This window comes from Perna viridis, chromosome 5, assembly GCF_037379345.1.
Source record: "Perna viridis isolate PV_CMFRI_1.1 ecotype Kerala chromosome 5, ASM3737934v1, whole genome shotgun sequence".
NCBI classification, from domain to species: Eukaryota; Metazoa; Mollusca; class Bivalvia; order Mytilida; family Mytilidae; genus Perna; species Perna viridis.
This window is the reverse complement of record NC_142449.1, coordinates 11,212,292-11,239,356: the sequence shown is the minus strand read 5'-3', so window position 1 is coordinate 11,239,356 and position 27,065 is coordinate 11,212,292. Positions and strand designations below refer to the sequence as shown.

Below are 27,065 nucleotides of genomic sequence, written 5' to 3'. Positions count from 1 at the left end.
ACTTCTTAGCCAAGTTTCAAGTCTTTTTATGGTGTAATAACGAAGAAATTAACAACTGACATTTTCCTTTAGCGGAACCTTAACGAGCGTTATTTATATGTAAGCGGTTGCTTACCCACATACATGTATACCGGAATATAATTATCGATCACAGGTTATAATGTGAATAACGGTCTTTGAACCTATAGACAGCGGTCCGTGAACACATAGATAACAGTGTTATCCCATAGATAACGGAGTTTTGGTTAATTTCGCGTGCCTAGATAATGGCAATATCTCATTTTTCATTCCTTGCTTTTGAAATTACTTAAGAATGTTTATCTTTCTGTACCAGTATGAATTTCTTTCTTAGTAATTTTGTACGAAAGTCACAATAGTCTTTTCTCAATTATTGTAAACGTTTTGATGATTAAACTTTAATCAATATGCTAGAACTGTAAATAATTTTCCTACAGTACTCCATAAATAAAATGTTCCTACAGTATTTGATATGGTGAATATAGATATTTGTCTCTATACACTTTTCGTAAACAGAGAATATTGAATCATCGGATTCATATTGTTACGAGAAAACCTCCTATACTATATGCTGTGTACACAATTTTGGTATGATGATGTACTAAATGGTAAAATTAATTGGGAGTCAAATGTGAAAGTTTTATTATGTAATCTTGGTTATAAATATATTTGGATTAATCAAGGTCCTGGTACACTGTCCATTAGAATATGAAAATTCGCATTTGAGATCAGTTTTAATGAAGATGGCATGCAGGGTACATTAAAAATGAAAAAATCAGATTTCATTAGTAAAAACAGAATGGGTAACTAGATTTTTTCCACAGAAGGGACTTATACGAGAGGTCGTATGCTGTACACACTTTATCGTGTTTCGTATATTTACTTTGTGAATCGTACATCGTACTCGGAGTATCGTAAATAGTATATTGTAAACCGGGAAATTTTCGCGGCGTCTTTTATTTTCGCGGTTTATACGACCAATCTGCTTTCAAGCAGTTTTAAAATCGCGATCGTACCTCAGATTGTATTATTATGTTCTTTGAATAAAATATTCACGAAAGTTTAATTTTTGCGTTACCAGTATTATCTCGGAAATAACGAAGATAAAATTTCACGGTTTTACAGTATCGTATTTGGTATATCGTACACCGTTAATCGTATTTAGTGAAACGTACATCGTACAGGTGAAAAGTTTTCATGATTCGTGTGCTGTTATATAGTCAGTCAACTAAACAAGTTAAAAAGGTTTGGTTAGCATAAAATATAGCGTAATGACAATGGTCTTTGGAGCGAAACAAACTGGGTAATTCTTAAGAGAAAAGTCCCTACAACTACTTTGTACTGTAAAGAAACTAACCACTTCAGTAAAGTCAAAAAGAGTATGATATTTCTTTTGTTTTTGACATAAAGGAGCTGTTAGTTCTGTTGCATTCAACTGAGCGATTTAAATTCAAAGTAATTAGTAAGTACAGATGACGGCGTGTCATCGTTATTTTCAAAGAAAGTTCGTAATAATTGTGAAAATAGGATGTTTTCTTTTGTTCATCTACATGTATGTTGAGTGCCGAGGTTGATATTGTTGTTGAATGACTAATTAAATAACCATTCACAGCTCTATTTTTGCTTTTATTTGGACTTTTAGGCAGCATTGTACCATAGAAAAAAATGGTATCCCATCATGTCCTTTCCGTACTACATCAGTAATTTCAATTTGTACAAACACGAGTAAGTACATATAATTAAATAAAAGATGTGAGCGTTTTTGTTATAACTATAAAAGAAGTCCATGTTTATGGAAAACATAAAAAAAATCATGTAAAAGTGTTTATCTTTTTAATTCTCACGCGTTTCAAGATTAAAGACCTCACAGCTTTAACCCACTCTGACAGCGAATCAAAGTAGTCTTGAATATTGTCCTCGCAAGCTCGTGCAATATAATATCCTGCTAGGGACAATACTCACCAGTATTCATGCAATAACCCTTTTATTATATAATAATAAATATTTCTGTTAACATTATACTAATTTGTTGGATATAATGCTTTTGACAACATTGTATGTGTTTTATTGCACTAGTTCAAACATGATGCATAATAAATATATGAACTAGTGCAATATGAATTTATGAATGTTTAATAAATTGTAGTAAAATTGAAAGGAATACATTTTTTGTTTTTATCATTTGAAAGAAAGAGTAATCAAGGGAACTAAGGTTATAGCGGTAATCAAAAGAATGTAATCCGGGGTCAAAGACCAGACATGGAAAACAGACATACACAACAAAGAACATAAAGTAACTAAAATCATACATACAAAGTAACAAAAGCAAATGAGCAACTCGGACTCCACTTAAACCTGGGAGCATGGACCAGGTGCACCGGTAGGGTAAGCGTCCTCTGTTTTCCTACAAACACCCGCAGAGTTGCTCATAAAAAGTCAAGTCCGGGGTAGACAAACGAGGAAAGGAAAACTATGACCTGTTGAATGAATCAGTTTTCATGGTGAAGATGGATACATCATAACAAGCCACGAGTTCATGATGACCATAAAACTTCTGTAGTGATGACTTCAATCCTGTAGCAACATAACCCTGTTCCAGAAGCCTATTTGTTAGAGTTCTAAAGCGATACAAAAAGTCTGCGTACTTTCGGCAAGCTCTGGCACAACGCACGAGTCGTGATACGAATACCCCATACGTAGGTGCTGAAGGGATGATGCCACAGATGAAAGGAAAGTTGACAATTCTGAATGAAAAGTCATCACGTTTGTAGTAAAGTTTGGTCAATAGTTTTCCTTTACCATCGATTTCTAAGTGAAGGTCAAGATATGAGGCTGACTTCACAGTGTCTATAGTATCCTTTATCTCCAGTTTTTTGGGGAAGATGCGATGTATCAAATCCCCGAAATTATGATTGTTTAAAGATAATACGTCATCTATATAGCGGAAACTGAGATTAAAGGATCTAGCTACACGATATTCTTTCTTTCGGATCAGATCAGCTATAAAGTCAGTCTCATAAGAGTGAAGAAAAAGGTCAGCAAATAAAGGAGCACAATTTGTTCCTATTGAAAAATGGAATCACAATAACTGTCACCAAACACGGAAATATGTTGGCCCATATAAAGAGGTTGTTGCCATTTTTATAACAACCTGTCAATATCCCGTTCAGCCATTTTTTTAGCAGATGACAACAGTGCAATCAATTTAAAAACGTATTCGGAACGTTTCCGAATTTTTCCGAATACGAATGAAAGTTAGCGTGCAATTACCGGGATATATTGCATGCTTTGTTTTCTATTGATTTAAAAAGGAAAATATTTATTACTATATAATAAAAAATATACTGTAGAACTCCCTTCGTATAAAGCAATTATTGATAAAAAATAATGTCCATCTCTTCATCTTAGTGTTCATATCAATAATGGTAAACTTAAAACTGAAATTTACGATAAAAGGGGTGATTTTTCATTCCCTATTGTTAACTATCCGTTTTAAGATGTTGTTTACATGGCACAACAGGTACGTATTTGTAACATGATTAAGATTTTAACGAAAAGAATGTTTATATAAACGAGAAATTATATTATCAAGGTTTTCATTATCACAAGCTCGTAAAAACATTCACAAAATTTTTCAACCGACACAATGAACTCAATCTCAAATACAGAAGAACTCGTAAGGGATTAATAGGGACTGGTATCTCTCACGCTTTGTTTTACTGTAATATTCTACACAGAGCACGTATAGCTCGATATTCACCGAATAAGTTAACTAATCCGTTGAATAGGCTCATTTGTAAGGAATATAGTTATGATATAGTTGTCAAATCGTTATGAATAGCATTTGTTAGGTATTAACATTGAATCGCTCATAGCATCTTTACAGAGAAATTAAGACACTATATTTAAAAAAAAAAAACATTATTTGGCTTGGGACATAACTTTTGTTAGGTATAAACTGGCTGGCATGTTACAAGTACTTGACTGTTAGTAGTCCTTTTTCGGTGTGTTTAATAGTGTAATATTATTGACATAGTGACCAGGTTTTAAACGGGAAGGGTTGTGATCCGCCAAAGTACTTTAATCTCACCGCAGTTTTGGCCCCTGTCCCTAGTCAGTAATTCTAGCCTCTCTTTGTCTTGTTTCGTTTTCACCTTTCGTTTATTTTTTATGTTACATCAGTAAATAGGGGCAACTCTTGCTGTGCCTTTGTATAATTATGTTTTGTGGGCAGCCGCAGCCTGTCCTGTGGTATGAGGGTTTCCTCGTCGTTCATTGAAGACCAATGGATGGTCTTAGGCTGACATTTTCATCCTGGATGGGTTGTTGTCTCTTTGACATATACACCATACCTATTCTCGTTATAATATTTCATTAAAATTATAATAGTTGTTCGTTATATCACTATTTTAAGATATAATTTGTATAAGGGAAACTGATTTTGAAGGACTGGATTAGTCTCTTCTCTTTTGTAATAGTAGTCCTTGTAAAAACCGAGCTAATTACATATAAAGAATCAGACCGACCAAAAATTGCGAACAATTTGTTTTTATTGGGAACCTAACAGTCCGCTATTATTGTCGACAACAAGTTTAAATACATTTGCATCAGAGTATTTTGTTAGCATAAGTGTTCTTTTTTGTTGGTTATATTAGATAAACATATGTTCTAGTGTTATATTTTGTATAGAACAATTGATGAAAAGGATCACGCAGGATTGTTCTTTGGAACATATTCAAAGGAGCAATTTAGAAATTGTTTTTATATATTTCTATTGTAAATTTGAATTTCCAACGTTTCTGTCTTTTAGTCAACCTGATTCTTTTGTTTTAAACAAATCTACAGGTGCAGACATTGCTGCTTCATATTCTGCTTCGATGGAAATTGGTAGCTATTATTGTGAAAATATATCGATTCATTTCAGCATATTCATGTAAGGTCGGCCCCGTGCAGGTCCGGGTGTTAAAAGAATAGGCCTGCAGCAGCGCTAAGCTTGTCGTAAAAGGCGACTAAATAGTGCTCAGAACCCTAGCCGGGGGCTAGGGCGCTCTGTCCACAGAGCAACTGGGATGTGTGCCCCAGATGGTGGAATGGGGTACCCCTGGCGTGTTACATGCTGGGGTTGTCAGGCTATAATACGGAAAACCTGACCGCAAACCATAGTGGTGCACCGTGTGGGGAAAGATGCCACGTTCCTCGCACGTTAAAGAACCCTACTGTGGTATTCTCCCGGAGTAGGAACCATAGGGCTCCGCCACAGGAGGCTAAATTGCCCGACCCTACCCACCTCTCCCTATTTCCAGTGGCAATCAAAATTTGTTAACCCCATTGTCCTTTTGTCCCATCCCTTTTTCTTTTCATCATCATTTCATGTTCATTTTATCATCAATTTCATGTTCATTGTCTGAATATAGCTGAAATATTGCTGCCTCGGACGTTAAACCCCAACAAACAAAACAAAATCATGCAAGGCCGTACAAATAAAAATTCCAAGAAAACTTTTTTGTAAAATATTTTTTTTCTTAAGACGCGGGAAACCTTTTCTACCGCGACAAGCAATTCAAATGTCATTAAGGGCACACACATGTCTGTTTTGACTGAAAGAAAATAAAAATTAAGTTTAGAATACATTTATATTATTTATACGTAAATGGTGTATAAACTATGCATTATCTTGCAGAGGGCACCTGTTTAATGAAGATGTAATATTCGAGATTTGGTTTGTCCTGAAGATCGCGTCGATATAACCGGAACAAAGCAAATTGTAATTTTCTTCTTCTTCTTTAAGCGTAAAAATGGTCTAATTGTGTACCACATACTGGTCTTGTAGAAAGTGCGACTGTTTAGTAAGTATTTTAACAATTGCATTTCTAAGTCTATCCCTACTTACAGCACCTACTCAAAAGGATTGACATACTCTCTTAAGCAAATGTTCAAGAATCTTCAATATCAAATAAAATTGGAGAGAAAAGGTTTATTCATATTTATAATACAAATATTTTCTACCGGTTCTTATTACTAGCATTGCTCCCCTCTCAGTTTTTAGTGGAGTCCGACTTGCTCATTTGCTTTTGTTACTTTGTATGTATGATTTTAATTACTTTATGTTCTTTGTTGTGTATGTCTGTTTTCCATGTTGGGTCTTTGTCCCTGGATTACATTCTGTTGATTACCGCTATAACCTTGGTTCCCTTGATTACTCTCTGAATAATATTCAATGCATGCTTTGACATTAAGTTGAAGCATTGAAGTAAAACTAGTGTTTTACCGGAATAGTTATTTCGTATAAGTAGGACAAAGATAAAGTCTAATCAGCACAAATATTACATAATATTAAGAACAACGAGTATATCTCTTCTAAACCTTTTTGCAGTATTTTCACGCATACCATTGTGCAGAATGGAGTCCCTATATGAAATTCTACGAAATCTGCGAGAAACAATTAAATTTAATATTTTTGCAGGAGATATTAGCCGCACAAATCAGCAACTTAAATACTCTAAAACCTATTATGTAAAGTAACTTTTCGACAAAATATTCGTATTATTGAAGCTTATGACCGATATGTTCGGTCCGAATATGGTCATTATGTCCTCATACCCCCTGTTAGGGAATCAAATCGCGCGGCATTATCATGGATGGATTTTGATGAAGTCCTCAGAACATCTGAACAATGATAACCGAATGAGATTTGAAAAAAAAAAAAAAAAAAAAAAAAAAAAAAAAAAAAAAAAAAAAAAAACACACCAGTGAATTGTTTTACTTGGGGCAAGGATGATTCCATTTTCCTTTCTTTCATTGAACTATAATAACCGTCGGATTCATTAATTTTATTCTAAATCATTTTTGCCATTTCCTGTGCCAATTCATTAAAAAAGATTACAAATGAAAGAATAATTGTAATATCTAAAAGAAATTACACTGTGGTTTACGGTACTATTTCCTTGATTAAGAGAAAAAAAACTGATGTATAAGTAAACAGAACTAACTGGGATTAGTAATTAGTACTAATTTTACACTTCAACTACCATAGAAAATAGACAACAAACTATTTAATTGATAATTTGTTCATTTAAACTGAAGCTTAATGTGAATAACTATACAAAATATTCGAACACAGGTTTTCGAAATTAATTCATAGATAGTGGAATTAATTCATTAACATCTGATTGGCCAATCAAAATCTTCTTTATTACATAAGCGAAAGACTAAAGTTGTCTAAAAGAGGAATCAAGGAAAAAGACCAGGCACGGAAACAGACACACACAAAGAACATGAAATAACCGAAACAATACACACAAAGTAAGAAAAGTAAATGATTGATGAACCGAGTTATCTTATACAATTTCACACATCGCTGTCACTGATTCACCTACAGTCACGAAGGCATTATCTGACTAATATAGTCTTATTATACTACATGCTAAGAATATATGCATTCCCGTTCCCCCTTTCCTTGTTATTGAGCAATGATAAGCATGCATTTTCTAAAAATGTATGATTTTTAATCAAATCACAGTTAATTCATTTACATGTTTGGCTCTATGGTGCTGTCATAGGCAAAATAATTTCTGTGTAACAAATAAAAACAAATAAAAACAAATGATTTTTTAACAGTGAATTGTGTTCTCAATTACACGGTATATACATATACATAAGCCGTTCATACCCAATTTTTTCGATAGTTAAGTATATGTGGGCACAACAATTCTGTAATCTTCAAGTTAAGATTGTCATTAATTCACGAGCTTTGAAAAGAAATTTTCGCATCACACAGTCGTCTGTGAATAACACTATACATTTAATGGACCTGTGACATCAAAATGTTACTGAAAATCATACTTTATACAGTATGAAGCTGTTAATAACATCAAAGACAATTTTATAACATTACTCACCAAATTCATTTCACAAATTGCCTTTTTCGGAGGTGTGCAAGTTGTTAGTGCCGTACTAAGGGCTGCACCATTAGCTGAGAATGTCACACAATCTTCACCACCGGCTACAATACATTGCGTAAGCAAATCAATCATAACACTTTTGTAAGCAACATGACCATTTTTAAGACTGATCTAGATGCTTCTTTAAACAAACGTTATTATAAATGTATTATACCATACCGTAGAGTTCTTGTTTGAAAAGCATTACTTTAAGTCTAAATTTAAATATCCGTCCATATAGGTCGATTATCATAAAATTTAACAAGTTGTACATTTTTTTAATTCAGTATTAAAAAAAACAATGAAAACGCAATGTATTGAAGATTGTGAATTAAATATGACATCAAACTATATATTTTTGTCTACCACAATACTTTTGTCGTTTTTAATTCATCATATTGTTTCTAAGAAATATGCAAGAAATAACACTGATCAGTTGTGTATTCCTGAATAAATGCGATTAATTGTGATTATTTAAATTATGTTTCCCGAAAGATTATATGTGAAATGGTCTCGTGAATGGGACGCATTAAATTATCGATTGTTCAGGATGTCATATGTGTACTATTGACGAAAATTAAATATCGTGTCTTTGTGCGATAAACATGTATATGCGCTGCAGTAAATCTATTCTACTTGAACAATGGATTTCTTTTTCAAAACGTTTCATATTCCTTTAAGAACAGTATATGTCATGTACATTAAATAATTCAATCCAATGCTGATAAGATAAATAAGTAGCTATAATTTATTTTTTCCCGATAAGTTTGAATATTTCCTAAAAAAGAAAGGGATAAACATGCAAAATTGAGGTATTTATGAGTCATCAAAATCCAAATGTTTTCAATTACCCAGCATTTTTATTTTCCTTAAAAATGAAAAATTAGACAAATTTTGAAAACCTTTGAAAAACGACATCGCTGTACCTTAACAATAATGCCGTTGAATAAAAGAAATCATTTGTTTTAATACAATTATTGTTTGTGAGTCATATTAACAAAAATAGCAAAATGCATTAACCTTCCTTATATCAAGCGTAGTTGTGAATATACACGATATCTTTTGATTATTTTAGTGGTTATTGGAGTTAACTTTCAATTATTCTTACGGTTTAATTATGAAATTGTATAAAATGTATTTTATTTGATCAGAAATTGGATTCTTTTAAATGTGTTTTGAAAATAAAACGCTGCAATTATACAAATACTCACTAGCTGTAGGTAAAGCCCCGAAGGTAGGAACGGGTGTAAAAGGCCCGCCCGATGTCGCCAAGTACAAACCACCATTTCCCAAATCTGTGTAGCCAACGTAGTGCGGCACACCAGCAAGATCTATAATTAAGTCAAATAAAACATTACAATCTATTTAAACGCAGTTGGTATACTAAATGCCAAAGTTCAGGTATAGCTAAGAAGATTCATTTACACTTACAAAAATGATGCTTCACTTCGATAAACATGAACAGTTCGTGATATCAGACTTAACTATGTGCAAACCCTATGGTTTTTTAACAATTTTTTTTTCAGACTTAGTCCATAAAGCATCAATATTATTATATGTTATATTTTATAAATATGACTATTTGATATATGCTAAACGATATCAAATAATATGGTAAAGGAAAATGTCATTTAATTGAAAATGTTCATGAAAAATGAAAAGACCAAGTATTGCCAACAGATTCTCTCTGAAGTTACAAGAAGTGTATATTGACATTTTGGCACATTATAATTCATTTCAATAATCGCTTTTAGTTTGTCTAAAAGCGATTATTCAAAAGTATCAATATAACTGATTAATTTTTCCTGCGTAATTGTCATGAAAAAAATTCGAGTTGTATTAAAGTAAACAAATTCTGCTAGAAAAAGATATCCATAAAAACTATATACAGACCATTTACTTTCATACACACTCAGTTTATTTAAGGCACTGAAGAAGGTCATTTGTTGACTGAAAATTTTGCCCATTATATACGTTATTATAGTGTGTTAACATTTGCGATGCAAATTTTTGGTCGTTCCCTCCGCGGGACTCGAACTCGTGCCGCTGTGACATCTATGGCAACACAGCCTGCACAAAGTCCAGCGCCCCAGACCACTCGGCCAGCTAGGCTATATAAAAATATAGCTTTCGCTGGCTGGGTCATTCCTCCTCGTAGAATTAATTTAGGGCTGTAACTTAGTACACGATGTATGGTAGTATGGGACAGTTCATTTAGATGTTATTATGTAGGATAGAGGATCAAATTAATGATGCATGTCACAACAAATCAATATTATACAAAAGTCTCAGAATGTGACGACTCTATTTGCTACACTGCTCCATCGGATCAAATTGAAACAGGGATGATATACAAACGTATAGACAGTTCTGAAAAATTCCCAACGATGTTAGACCTGTCAAATTTGCGAAGCAAATTTTTGGTCGTTCCATCCGCAGGACTCGAACTCGTACCGCTGTGACATCTATGGCAACACCGCCTGCACAAAGTCCAGCGCCCTAGACCACTCGGCCAGCTAGGCTATATAAAAATATAGCTTTCGCTGACCGGGTCATTCATCCTCGTAGGGTTAATCTAGTGCTGTAACTTAGTACACGATGTATAGTAGTACGGAACAGTTCATTTATGTATTTATTATTATTATTATTTTATATATTTGATAATGATCCATTGACAGGTCTTCTTTTTCTATCTGAATTTGTTTACATATATATACTTTGTGACAGGAAAGTTCTCAAAGCCATTCCTTCATTCTCGTTCATCGGGTTTGCGAGACCACCGCCAAGACTGTTACAATAACTCTGAAAGGAAAATAAAAACTTGATTTATAAATCCATTTCCTCTCATAGATATTCATTATGTAAAAATTTTTACTTTGAAATAAATATGCAAATTAAATCCAAAAGCTTTGATAAAGTAATGTAATAAAATATTTTCATTATAATCGTCGTTCGAAAGAAAAGACCAAAGTGATCACCACTGATAGCTTGTCGAATTTGTAGCGAACGTCGAATTGAAAATTTAGCAAATGAAAGAATCAAAATGCATATTGATACACGAATTAACAACTCACAAGAAGGCAGGCGTTTCACACATTGAACGAATTCATGTACCACAAAAATATAGTGCAGAGACGTTTAACGAGACTTTCTTAGAACTGTATGCAACTTCCTGACAAATCACTTAATTGACTTACTTCAATCGAAATGTCTTCTCTTACACTAAATACTCAAGAACAAATGTACAATGTTATTTCCCTAAACTTTTTCCATCTCAAGTTGCCGTTACAGCCATTGAGGCGTTTGTGAAAGGAGAAAGGACTATTCTGACACTATTCTCAGACAAACTGTAGACCTCAGAGACAATAGGTTTGATACACTAGAACAATGTTCCGAAGTTTGCAATCTGGAAATGTAGACGGAGTCTTACAAATTGCACAAGAACATTTTTTTTCCTGTATTTCTAATGACAAAAGTGAGGATACCTGAATGTGAGCTCAGTATTTACAACGCCCATACCTTGAACGCCATTGTCCGATCGATAAGCACAGAAAACTCTTATGCTTTTTACAGTTTCGATTCTCTATCTTGAAGGAGTAATCAAGGGAACCAAGGTTATAACGGTAATCAAAATAATGTAATCCAGGGACAATGACCAGACATGGAAAACAGACATACACAACTAAGAACATAAAGTAACTAAAATTATACATACAAAGTAACAAAAGCAAATAAGCAACTAGGACTATACTAAAAACCTGGAGCATAGACCAGGTGCACCGGTAGGGTAAGTCCGGGGTAGACAAACGAGGAAAGGAAAACTATGACCGGTTGAATAAATCAGTTTTCATGGTGAAGATGGATACACCATAACGAGCCACGAGTTCATGACGACCATAAAACTTCTGTAGTGATGACTTCAATCTTGTAGCAATATAACCCAGTTCCAGAAGCCTATTTGTTAGAGTTCTAGCGCGATACAAAAAGTCTGCGTAGTTTCGGCAAGCTCTGGCATAACGTACGAATTGTGATATGAACACTCCATACGCAGATGCCAAAGGGACCTATATTACATATTTCATTTAACGCAAATTCAGGTTTCGTTTTAAGAACAGGATGCCCGAAGTAGCCTGAAACGCTCAGGCAAGAAACCAAAATTGCTTTCGTTTGCTGAATGAACAATGAACTGCATTTTTAATCTTAGTCTGACCTTAGTTGTAAACATACTTGTGGAACAATTTCATATACATCAATATGCTTTAAGTCAGGGTACATATTAATTTCTATAAAAATAAAACTGGTTTTTGACCAATTTTTGGCCCCTAATTCAAGTACGGTTTCGGTCATTTCTCTTAATATTCTTTTTTTTGTCATACACATTTTAAAAATAATACACGTTATTATTTAGGTTTGAAAAGCATATCAATTCTATTAAAATGTGGATCTTACCTTTGAATATTGCTAGTGTTAATTCCATCTTAAAACATATGAAGTCTTTTAAAACTAACATCATATCGTACTTACTAGGCTTTCCATGAACGATCGTTCCGTTTGTGTAAAAAGATAGCATTTGTTTGGTACATTGGCTCCGGCATTAGAAAGTGTCATGAAACCTGTGGGACATGCTGGCACGGGGGAACATGGAGCTATTGAAAGAAAATCAAGTTGTTATCAAATATATTTAGCATTTCTTTTTTCATTTTAATCTGATTAGTCTACTAGTGATACGGCCGCCCGTTTACCCGATGTGTATCTTTTGCTCTTGAATAAAGCTGTTTAATGTTGGAAATCCACTTCGAAATTACCTAAAATTGTGTACACGGGAACTGCACAGTACAGCTTTAAATAACTACTACTGATAATTTTGATGATGAAAAACTTAAATTTACAGCATTTACAGTTTTGAAACGGTAATCGTGATTAATAATGATATCGAATGGTAATGAATTAGACTTACCTTCATACTGTGGTTCAATGTGTATGAACTGTGACTTTTATTCGCAAAATAAGTAAAAACCATCTTGCAGATACATATATAATTTTAAAGAAATGTTAAAAAGAGTAGCAATGTTTGGTTTATTGTTCGTCTTATCATGAAAGTATAAAGTATACCATGAATTGATTTTTCTTTTCAATTAAAGCACTGATGCAATAAAAGTAGTACTTAAGATTATGATATTCATAATAAAACTCATATCTCACTCGATCTTGCTGTGACTATGAAAGAAAGCAAACATTGTTCTTCAAAACTTTGCATAAGATGTAAAATTACCTCTTGGAAATAAAGATAGAGTTAGCAAGTGAATTTTACACTGCAATACAACAACTGTTTCATGGAGAGTAAAGTAAAGTAAAAAGAACAGACCAAAGTTTGGACTTTAAAAACACATGTATGCGTAATATTTACAAACATTAAATTTGAACACATGTTTGATTTTTCTTAAAATTTCAGAATGACATGGAAGTTTGAGATTTTAAGGATAATGTACAAGTTTTGTTAAATAAGTTGATTTGTTGATTAAACAACGGTTAACAGTTACAGATTACAAGGAACCTAAATGTCATTCAGATATCAAGGCAAATATCACATTTAATTGTTTTCACCTAAAGTGTAACAAAATTTAGATGGAGTTGCAAACAAAAAATAAATATCCCCATTCATCAATCTGAAATAGCATAGTTCTATAAAAACATTATAGTGATTTGAAAGTACGTAATAATACAAAGGTGTAACGGAAGAACAGGCGATAGAACCATTGGTCCCTTAATGTAAAAAAAAATGTAAATTTGTCATCGATTCTAATTTTATTTCCATAGATGTATTTTCATATTAAACAAACAATTTCTACGTTATCATGAACTCGTTGATCATTACGGTGTATCCATCTGCACCATGAACACTGATTTGTTCAACGTGTCATAGTTTTCCATTCCTCTTGGAAAACTCATGGAGACATATAAATCGATTTCAAATACATCTGTGTCAAATGGGGATTTCGCGATCATCTACTATATTTCGGGAACAATAAAATCTAGTTTATTAGTTCCTTAAGTTTCTTCTGTATCATTATTTAACCGGTGAATATTTGTTTTGAAATGCACAGTGAGATTGAAACAATTTTTTAGAAGTTGAAATTAATTTTATTGACGTCCACGCCACTTAGATATTTTTTCAGGGTCTTTTCTCTTAGGTCATACCAAAGAACATTACGATATTTCGGAAATCAATGTGGCCAGGAACTTCAGAATAGGTGAGGTTGTACAGTTAATTATGCTAAAAAGTTCAATCGGTATGTAATCAGTTTCCATGGTAACGGAAACAGATTGTTTTTTTTTCGGAAATTTTTCACATGTTTTCATTACGAAAAAAAACTACTTCAGATAGCTTTACCAAACTTAAAAATTATCCAAAAGTAGATTAATCAAGATGGATGCCTCTTAAATGAGGTAGCCCATATAAAAAGAGTATAAAATGAGTCAGAATTTTATGAAATAGAAAAAGGGAACCATGACTTGGTATTTTGGTTAAAAATTGTATGCTCTATTAAGAATGCGGGTTCTGTGATCATTTATGGAGCATGAAGAGACTTTTATGACTCGCTAAAATTCCTAATTTTCTTTTGCTCACACTTTATTGTCCGCGGCCTTTTCTTAAGCATCTTAACCGATAATTTAATGGGATTAAAGTACAGACTTGCCATCACCTTCCGATTTTCTGGTAAAACGTCATTTCAATATGACCGGATGACTGGCGTACAAAGATAAAAAAATAATTAGGGACAAATCGCGAAGATTGATTCAGTTAAAAAAAGGACTAATTCTAGTCCTATAAGACGGTTTGATTATAATCCAAAATAGATGTTATCAAAAGATGGCTATAGTGAAAATGAATGTTTCTCATAAAAATCGGGGGGAAAACCAGAAAAAAATAATCGTATAGCGACTTAATTTTTATCTTTTAAAGTCCCAGATTTATCGGTTATACCAAACTTTGGTTCAGACCCACTAAACCACAGAACTGTCTCAGAGTTCCCCCCTCTTACTTCGACAAACTGGTCCATAGTAGATTAGATATCATCTATAAATAGGTTTTTCGATGGGTCACGAATCAAATCGAGGCTCTATTTATCTCAACAGCAAATCTTCTAAGGAAAGCAATTTGAAGTTACTTTTTCCCGAAGTTCGATATGTCGTATAAAATCCCCCATTTATATTAAAAATCATTTTTTTTCTAATGAGTCCTGAGTCCAATGGTATATATTTTATTTATTTTACTGTATTTTATTTCTATTCATTGTTTTTTATTTCTACGAGATGGCCGCCCAAAATGACTGAAATTAAACTGTTAACTTGATGACTAAAGGTATTGAATGGTACTGAATTCCTTGGCCTATCTAAGCGTTTGATTTTCGGTTTTTAGCTGTTTTTCTTACTATCGACCCCTTTTTTCAAAATGATCGCGAGAATTGAGTTAAAATTCAAAAACAAATTTACAGATAAGGATTTGAAATGGCAAAAAACACAATGGCGCATTTAGTTTTTTAATACCGGTTCCAGTGTAGAGGATGACAGTCGAAATCCAACTTAATTTCAACATTGTGCAATTTGCATAAAAATTCACAACTTTGATTATAGAGTGTAACTGATTTTTCATGTAAGAAAATATTCGATACTTAAAAATAATACATACCAAGGATCGTGGAGCAATTGAATCCAAATTTCGGAGCTCCAGTGACATTGGGAACGTTTTTGGAACCTGTGTTGGTGTCCAACACAATAAGTTTTAGTTAGAGGTGTCAAGTTTTCGATCGAAACAGTTTCATAGTTGTCTTCAGGGTCAAAAGGTTATACTGAAATAGCAGTGCAGGCACCCAGCTGAAAACGAGTTATATTTTCCTCCCTTCTGCACGGGGAGTAGATAAGGGTCATTTCTTCTTATGTCACAAAACCTGCGTAAGGGAATAATTTCTTTGAAAAAATAATATTTTTTTATATTTTTGTCATAGTTCGGTTGTCTTCATTTTATTTAAGTACTGAAATTACTTCAGGTAATGAAAGTACGATTTTTACCAAGCAAACTCAATTTAGAAAATTAAGAATTACTTAGCTGTACAAATATCACACACATTCTTATACTATACTAAACTTTACATAATTGGAGTTGTGCACTGTGTAGGAGCAGGTGTTGTACAGATAGGGCAAGGACTTGCTGCTACTGCTGCTGGTGGTGGAATGCCGGCAAATAAGCCGAGGAGAAGCAAAGGCAAAGCTGTGGATTATAATTCATATTTATTATTTCCATAGAATTGAATTGAGAACAAACTATTCTACATGAAGCACAATATATTTTAACTTGTTTATCATTAATATATAATTAATTGCCGAGAGGACGATTAAAAAAAAAAAAAAAAAAAAAAAAAACTTCGGTTGGTTGTTACCTACGGGACTCTCCTTTTTGACATTTCCCCATTGACTTTTGCCTGTAGTTTATTAGTTAGGTGATTTTGTTATTACCATTTACATCACTTTATCCTTATTCATTTATTTGAAATAAGAAAAAGAATATTAGCTTTTTTCAACATTTGACTGACAGCATAACACTAACACTATTTATTGACCTTCTAAAAGTAATACAAATAGAGGAACTAAGTAACATTTTCTCTTTATATATCTGATTTCTATAATAAAGATCGTGTTCCTAATGCAGTTAATATGCAAAATTTAAGAACACTCTTAAATTTTGTGATCAGAAAAAAAGTTGAACATATTATCTGTAGCAAACTGTTAGCTTGCGGCAGTTAGGTAACTGTACTTTTTAAGATAATGTTTCATTTTGTCTTGCTTGCTATTAGTTGTTACTATTGTTAAAAGTGAACTGCGTGGTATTGGCAAACACTTAAACTCATTCAAGCCATCTAACTGAATTCTAGTTATCTTCCATTCATTCGAGTTCATCATATCACTTCAAAACACAATTTGAAAATCGAAATATTCATCAATTATAGGTTTATAGAATTATAGATACGTAATATATGGACTTGTTCCGATTATATTGCCCGAGGACGAAGGTCAATACATCACGTATTAACTGAGTGAAAGTCCTTAATTTATATATTACATATGTAAATAGTGTATTACTTATGGGAATGGCCATAAATTGTGCATTTTGCAAGATTTCTACATGCCGTTGAAAATAAAGATAAAACAATAACATGTTATATTATAAAAAAAAACATAACATATTTTGGATATTTTCTGTTTTAATCAAGTAAGAATTCTTATGGAACTAATCTTTTAGACGATTGTCTTTATAAAGCGGCTTTTGAACATTAATGTTGAAATTGAAAGATGAAATCGGAATAATTAATATCAAGATCTTTATTTAGCAGTATAGCGACAATGTATTAGATACGTTGAATATCCTCTGAATCACGTGATCAATAAAAAAAAAGAATGTTACACCATGTGTAATATTAGTAGTTATAACAAAAAATATAAGGTCCAGTTATCAAAATTGTATGCAAATACCAAGGGCGGCTAAGGAAGCAGCTATTCCACCACCAGCCGCTGCAGTGGGGGCAACATCATCCGTCGCAAGTAAAACAGTCGACGTGTCTGCCATCCTGAAACACGGAAACATGATTATACAGACGTTGAGTAGTCATTTGTATCTTTAAGAACATTCAATGGTCATTTTTATTATATTTTTATCATTATTATAACATATAAATATAAATGGGCATATTTGTATTTAGGAAATATTACACATTTAGTATACATCATAATATAAAATTAGGAATTAAGAACGCATTCAATTTTCGGAAGGTTAAGTGTAATTTTAATTATAGTATTTGTAATAACTTGTCGTTATTATACGAGAAATATTTGTAGACAGATAACATACATAGGAGCAAAAGAGACGTTTGTTTCCAAATTAAAAAAGTCGGATCTGCCATCTTGAAACACGGAGTTAAAGTCATTGTTAAATCGAACAACCCTCTAAATGTGTACATTACCATTCATTGCGTCATTCAGAATCTATGTTTAAATGACGGTACATTTATCAAGGGCTTATATAACAAAAGGATAAGGAATCCCCTCTTTTACAGATTCCTAATAAGTAGGTTATATGTGACTCCTACATATATTTGGGATTGTTCAACGATAATGGTAAAGATGTTGTACAACGATATCGATAAAGATATTTTCTTTATCGGTAACATTATATAATCCTTCAGACTTGTTTAAATATGTTTGTGCTGTATCGTCATGAATCGACGATCCTAAACCTATTAAGTTTACTAGTTTATAGCGTCTTTTAGAGTATAAATACGTCTCAGAATGTGACGACTCTATATGCTACACTGCTCCATCGTTTCTAATTAATACAGGGAAGATAACGTAAGCATAAAAGGGTCTGACAATTCCAAACGATGTTGAACTGTCAAATTTGCAAAGTTGATTTTTTTTTGTCTAACCTGGCAGCCTGGGTAATATTTTTGTCCCACAAGTTTCTTTCAAATATATAACCCCGGTCATCAGTGACATCTACTGTCTTTTGATTGGCTGAGCGGGTGTGATGTCATCTTATTTATTTTTATACGTTCAAAGATTTAAAAAGTTTCTTTCAAATTCAAATATCATCTTTCGATTCCAATGCACAATGATAAAGTAAAGATAATTTAAAAAAATTATTTTTGTTTTTATTTCATTTCATAAGCGGCAATTCACTCTATCGGTGGTGACCCGCGTCTATATTTTTAGCGATCAGAGGGTCGCTTATGATATTGAACAGGGAACCAGATTATTGTTTTGGTCGTTCACGCCGCGGGACTTGGAGAATAAAGCCTTTGTTATTCGAGTGGTACTTCCTCTTAAGTTAATCTGACGATGTTAAAACTGTCATATATGCGAAGACAATTTACATATATAAATTACTAATAAAGCATTTGCTCGAATAAGAAAACGAACAAGTATGCATTGCGTTTTTGGAAACATCTACATTAAATTAAGATTTTGTAGTGTAAACATACATTGCAAATGTATCACAATCACAAATACTATGTCGTATTGTTTTTTATTTCATGCTTATAATTATCTGCAATTTCCATGAAGCTGGTGACACGCAATCCAATCGGTGTAACAATATAAATATAATTCGGCGGCACGAAAAGACGAGATGAATTAGGAATTTTATGTTATTTTATCATATATTTCATTTTTTTCTTTGAGGTATAAAAACTATTTGGGTATAGTCGAAAATAGAGCCTGCTTATTTGTACTTCACGCCGAAAAGTGAAATATTCTGCGAAGCATCAAATGGTACCCCAAACCTAAGCTTTATATTTTAAAAAAGTGTCATAATGTAAATTGAAAAGTAATGGTAAAGTGATATAGATTTGTTAACGTTGTCGACAGAACCATTTCTTAAAACAATGACTTTCACGTTTAAATAGTTATCACAATTTTTTTTCTCACGTAAGGCGTTGTTTGAATTACGTGTTTCAACAGTATTTGAAGGTCATATCTTACTCTGTGTAACTTGTGATGTACGAGAGGAATCAGCCAGTACTTTTGGTGGATTAACTAACACAGAAAAGACCAGATTAGAGAAACGGAAACAATAAATGGCAACTGATTAAAATACCAAGAATAATACAAAAAAAAAAAAACAAACAAAACAAAACAAAAAACAAAACAAAACAAAACAAAACAAAAAAAAAACAACCCAAAAAACAAAACCACTTAATAGAGTGAATATCGATATACAAAGTTCATAATCAGCCAGAAGAAATTTAATAATGAAAGAAGGAAACAGAACACTGTATAGTAATATCAATATTCATTTAATAATAATTTGCTATTATAATATAAAATTATATATAATAATATTATTGTAAACAATAACGCATGAAAAAATAATTAAAAAAAATATAAATAAAATCAATAATATGGCCACAATTTATTCATAGTCGAAAATTTTCAAGATGATGATTAATAGAAATTATACTTACCTTATTGACAGTAAAAGCTTTCCAAACTTTGTCAAGATGTTAAGGAAGAAATAATCAATCAAAACCGATATTTTACTTGGTGCACATTTCAATATTTCGATATTCAATGTGATCTGTTGGTCTTTGATTCTCAATTAGCTCCAGGGAGAGATAGGTGAGATACTTATATGTCACTTGTGTTTGCAAAAACATATTTAAAACACAAAAACGAAAACAAAAAAGGCAAAAAATCTTACGTGTTTGTTAGGAACAGAATTTATCTGTTTTCCTATTTACAATTTACATACAATAATCATTTCTTGTTTGAAAAACAGTTTCTATGCATTTTAATCTTGTCCTGGTAAGAAGAATCTCATCTCAAAAATGATTTGATTTCCATTAAGTTTGGATTGCATGTATTTGTATCAAACAAAACTTTCTTTATTCAATAAATTAAACCATTGAAATATATTGAAAAAAAGTATTTGCAAATTCAGTATAAGATTCAAAGGAACTTGATTATACAAGTCATTGATTTCACTTTGATTTGTGTGTTGAAATAATATCAAATGCATAGTCACAAAAGACCCGTACGTTTGTTTAAATTGTGTCATTTATGCTTCAGTAGAATATGTACGAAATATTTAAAAGAACAAAATTCATCTGCCATACGTCATTCTAAAATTCTAAAGTTATGTGCTTTGTAAAAAGTCTTACATTAGCTTGAAAACGGGAGGTCTCTTAAAGATACATATTTGTCGGATTGAAACATGTATTTTTAAAACATTATTCTAATTATGCCTTACAAAATCATATATTTGTTCGTAAGAATATATACTTTTCTACATATAGGCGCACGTGCAATATGCCACCCACAAAGACGTAAACTCTGTAATAATGAAAATCTAAAACATAAACAATCATAGACATTATGAAATGTTTGATCGTGCTAATAAATAAACATGCAAGCCAGGCAGATAAATAAAAATATAAAATTTAAACTAAGACCTTATTATTTTTACAGCACAAAAACCAAGTAAAAAAGTAAAGGTTGTTGTTAACAAACAAATTTTCTTTTTTTTTCATTGTACTAAAACTAAGTTTACAATGACAAGTATTTAATAAAATTTGGTTACAGGCTATATTCTTTATCTTTGATAAATTTTGGCCAGGGTCAATTGTATCAGCCAAATCTAACAAATAAGCAAGTCACATACAAATTCCTTTGAGCAATAATCCATCTCGTTTGAATATTCTAGTTTAGGTAGGCATTATATATATTTTAGAAGTCTTACCAGAAGATGATTCAAAGTGTTTATATATATACTAACATTACATCACTATTATTTATTGTGAAAAAGAAATATTATTTACGATACCTGAAATACCTGTCATCATGTGGTTAGTAATAGATAAAATACTGTGGTCCTTTTCACTAAAAATCGTAATTGTAAAATTAGTTGTAAGTTATGACGTCATAGTAAATAAAAGTATTGTGACGTCATAACTTACGACTAATTTTACTCTTACGATTTTTTGTGAAAAGGGCCACTGATACCGAAGCTTCTCCCTATTTGCAAGCAAGCGTTATTAGTTTAATTTGGAGTGATCCGCCAGTTAAAATAAAGGAGGAAATGTGGGTTGTCACAATTTGTTGGTCAACATAAAGTTCAAGAAGCAGAAAAGTTTTGGACAAACAAATACAAAATATAATCCAATATTTATACTTTTACATATGCAATTCTGGTATTTCTTAAAAAAAAAGAATCTGGGGAAGGCACAAAAGTTTCTAAATTACATGCTGAAGCTCCAAGCATATCAGCTTGAATGAAATACGATGAGAAGATTTGTCTTAAAATGGTCAGATTTTCCGAATCTCCTTTGGTGAAAATTGATAATGATCTGCGACTTTTGTGCATGTATTGATTAGTTAAACAGAGCATATGACAGAAAAAACCAACTTTCCAGATTCATATTTCAAACACCCGTCCTTTTCTGAAAACTGTTGTAGTTTCAATAAAGGAATATTCATCTACAAGGAACGTGTAAATTCAATCACAGTTGATGCAAGAGTAGAAGTATTCATTCTGCTTTCAGCTACAAGCAGTAATTGTAACAAGACATATTCGGTTGGGAGAAGTCTTATAAATATAAGTAATTAATTGATTCAATTTCGCCTTTTTTATTTATCACATTTCCTTGTATCGAATACTAGGGAAAAAATCGTCCGCATTTTACGCCTCTGCCACACTCAATGCTAAACCTCAACCCTTTATGCAAATTTGTACAGCACACCGGAAACAGCTTGGCAGTGCATAATCTCTGTGAATATTTTCCCATCCCGCATATAGAGCCGATATGCTAGGGAAATGATACGTAGTGATGCGGTTATAGGACTGCGGAGAATATTGACCAAAACATACTCATAACTCACAAAACATTGGCAACTAGATTATACGTTGAACAATACTGATCAATAATGGATGTCAAGTACTGACGCTTGATCGGATCGTGAAGAATGGTATAAAGCATTGTTAATTTTTCAACAACTTCAGCAAAAATGCAATTTTAAAAAACAAATCTTTTTGAAAGATATCCTTGATTACTTGTGATCTGTCTCAAACTACATCGTTTGACAGGATCATTGCGGGGCACAAACCAATATTTTGTCTTTGACATGTTTGTACAATGAATGTAATGTATTGCCGAACATTTGTTTAGTAATGTTAATAATGATTATTAAACTTCTGATATGTGTATTTCTTGGTTTTACTGTATCCGTATTTCGATGCTTCAAAAAAAATTATTATTTTATTTAAATAAAGTATTTAAATAGAACAAATAAAGACAAAATTCTATTGTTTTTGCGCATTTTATTGCATAAACTATTATATCGTCGTCGATTTGTGACGTCGCATTTTGCGCGAAATTCACGATTTATTTCCCTTTGACCTTATGACGTCAAGGCTCAAGGGCCGATATGGAAAACCTTCCGCTTGTCCGTCTGTCCAACTGCAATTTCACAACGGATTCCGAGGAAACTTATATCAAATGTTATTAATACTTAGACTTAGGATAAAAATTATCATCAGCATTGTCCAATAGTTTTAGGGAGAGTTCTGCCAATTTGATTATCAAAATGTTAGCGAGGGTCTGGTGGGAGATATGTTAAAATATTCTTTTCTTGCAGAATGTGATTTAATCCAGGCGCGGAATCATAGGGGCGGACCCGGCGAATGTCCCTCCCCTGAAATTTGAGGATGTATTTTTGCATAATATCATGATTTTTTTTACAAATTTTATTCCCCAAAATGTTCTTGTTTGGCTAAGTTCGGCCTTTGAATTTCATTTATTAGCCCTATTCAAATTCTAGATCTCATGCATATGATTGATTGCCGTCCATTTGCAAAACAAATTATGCAGTATCAGAGTAATTACATTGGAAAATAATATAGCTTTACAGCGTCGATGTATGTCTACCGACAAGGGTGGCCTTCCAATTTATTTTCTTGATCAAGCTTTTTCGGATAATCAAAATCGAAATATTCATCAATTATAGGTTTATAGAATTATAGATACGTAATATATGGACTTGTTCCGATTATATTGCCCGAGGACGAAGGTCAATACATCACGTATTAACTGAGTGAAAGTCCTTAATTTATATATTACATATGAAAATAGTGTATTACTTATGGGAATGGCCATAAATTGTGCATTTTGCAAGATTTCTACATGCCGTTGAAAATAAAGATAAAACAATAACATGTTATATTATAAAAAAAAACATAACATATTTTGGATATTTTCTGTTTTAATCAAGTAAGAATTCTTATGGAACTAATCTTTTAGACGATTGTCTTTATAAAGCGGCTTTTGAACATTAATGTTGAAATTGAAAGATGAAATCGGAATAATTAATATCAAGATCTTTATTTAGCAGTATAGCGACAATGTATTAGATACGTTGAATATCCTCTGAATCACGTGATCAATAAAAAAAAAGAATGTTACACCATGTGTAATATTAGTAGTTATAACAAAAAATATAAGGTCCAGTTATCAAAATTGTATGCAAATACCAAGGGCGGCTAAGGAAGCAGCTATTCCACCACCAGTCGCTGCAGTGGGGGCAACATCATCCGTCGCAAGTAAAACAGTCGACGTGTCTGCCATCCTGAAACACGGAAACATGATTATACAGACGTTGAGTAGTCATTTGTATCTTTAAGAACATTCAATGGTCATTTTTATTATATTTTTATCATTATTATAACATATAAATATAAATGGGCATATTTGTATTTAGGAAATATTACACATTTAGTATACATCATAATATAAAATTAGGAATTAAGAACGCATTCAATTTTCGGAAGGTTAAGTGTAATTTTAATTATAGTATTTGTAATAACTTGTCGTTATTATACGAGAAATATTTGTAGACAGATAACATACATAGGAGCAAAAGAGACGTTTGTTTCCAAATTAAAAAAGTCGGATCTGCCATCTTGAAACACGGAGTTAAAGTCATTGTTAAATCGAACAACCCTCTAAATGTGTACATTACCATTCATTGCGTCATTCAGAATCTATGTTTAAATGACGGTACATTTATCAAGGGCTTATATAACAAAAGGATAAGGAATCCCCTCTTTTACAGATTCCTAATAAGTAGGTTATATGTGACTCCTACATATATATGGGATTGTTCAACGATAATGGTAAAGATGTTGTACAACGATATCGATAAAGATATTTTCTTTATCGGTAACATTATATAATCCTTCAGACTTGTTTAAATATGTTTGTGCTGTATCGTCATGAATCGACGATCCTAAACCTATTAAGTTTACTAGTTTATAGCGTCTTTTAGAGTATAAATACGTCTCAGAATGTGACGACTCTATATGCTACACTGCTCCATCGTTTCTAATTAATACAGGGAAGATAACGTAAGCATAAAAGGGTCTGACAATTCCAAACGATGTTGAACTGTCAAATTTGCAAAGTTGATTTTTTTTTGTCTAACCTGGCAGCCTGGGTAATATTTTTGTCCCACAAGTTTCTTTCAAATATATAACCCCGGTCATCAGTGACATCTACTGTCTTTTGATTGGCTGAGCGGGTGTGATGTCATCTTATTTATTTTTATACGTTCAAAGATTTAAAAAGTTTCTTTCAAATTCAAATATCATCTTTCGATTCCAATGCACAATGATAAAGTAAAGATAATTTAAAAAAATTATTTTTGTTTTTATTTCATTTCATAAGCGGCAATTCACTCTATCGGTGGTGACCCGCGTCTATATTTTTAGCGATCAGAGGGTCGCTTATGATATTGAACAGGGAACCAGATTATTGTTTTGGTCGTTCACGCCGCGGGACTTGGAGAATAAAGCCTTTGTTATTCGAGTGGTACTTCCTCTTAAGTTAATCTGACGATGTTAAAACTGTCATATATGCGAAGACAATTTACATACATAAATTACTAATAAAGCATTTGCTCGAATAAGAAAACGAACAAGTATGCATTGCGTTTTTGGAAACATCTACATTAAATTAAGATTTTGTAGTGTAAACATACATTGCAAATGTATCACAATCACAAATACTATGTCGTATTGTTTTTTATTTCATGCTTATAATTATCTGCAATTTCCATGAAGCTGGTGACACGCAATCCAATCGGTGTAACAATATAAATATAATTCGGCGGCACGAAAAGACGAGATGAATTAGGAATTTTATGTTATTTTATCATATATTTCATTTTTTTCTTTGAGGTATAAAAACTATTTGGGTATAGTCGAAAATAGAGCCTGCTTATTTGTACTTCACGCCGAAAAGTGAAATATTCTGCGAAGCATCAAATGGTACCCCAAACCTAAGCTTTATATTTTAAAAAAGTGTCATAATGTAAATTGAAAAGTAATGGTAAAGTGATATAGATTTGTTAACGTTGTCGACAGAACCATTTCTTAAAACAATGACTTTCACGTTTAAATAGTTATCACAATTTTTTTTCTCACGTAAGGCGTTGTTTGAATTACGTGTTTCAACAGTATTTGAAGGTCATATCTTACTCTGTGTAACTTGTGATGTACGAGAGGAATCAGCCAGTACTTTTGGTGGATTAACTAACACAGAAAAGACCAGATTAGAGAAACGGAAACAATAAATGGCAACTGATTAAAATACCAAGAATAATACAAAAAAAAAACAAACAAAACAAAACAAAAAACAAAACAAAACAAAACAAAACAAAAAAAAAACAACCCAAAAAACAAAACCACTTAATAGAGTGAATATCGATATACAAAGTTCATAATCAGCCAGAAGAAATTTAATAATGAAAGAAGGAAACAGAACACTGTATAGTAATATCAATATTCATTTAATAATAATTTGCTATTATAATATAAAATTATATATAATAATATTATTGTAAACAATAACGCATGAAAAAATAATTAAAAAAAATATAAATAAAATCAATAATATGGCCACAATTTATTCATAGTCGAAAATTTTCAAGATGATGATTAATAGAAATTATACTTACCTTATTGACAGTAAAAGCTTTCCAAACTTTGTCAAGATGTTAAGGAAGAAATAATCAATCAAAACCGATATTTTACTTGGTGCACATTTCAATATTTCGATATTCAATGTGATCTGTTGGTCTTTGATTCTCAATTAGCTCCAGGGAGAGATAGGTGAGATACTTATATGTCACTTGTGTTTGCAAAAACATATTTAAAACACAAAAACGAAAACAAAAAAGGCAAAAAATCTTACGTGTTTGTTAGGAACAGAATTTATCTGTTTTCCTATTTACAATTTACATACAATAATCATTTCTTGTTTGAAAAACAGTTTCTATGCATTTTAATCTTGTCCTGGTAAGAAGAATCTCATCTCAAAGATGATTTGATTTCCATTAAGTTTGGATTGCATGTATTTGTATCAAACAAAACTTTCTTTATTCAATAAATTAAACCATTGAAATATATTGAAAAAAGTATTTGCAAATTCAGTATAAGATTCAAAGGAACTTGATTATACAAGTCATTGATTTCACTTTGATTTGTGTGTTGAAATAATATCAAAT

General features: G+C 32.1%; 1 pseudogene; it reads right to left on the bottom strand.

The window, feature by feature from the left end:
• LOC148616014 (uncharacterized) overlaps positions 1-17,580 on the bottom strand; it is a 42,079-nt pseudogene extending 24,499 nt beyond the window's left edge.
• Positions 17,581-27,065: the final 9,485 nt, after the last annotated feature.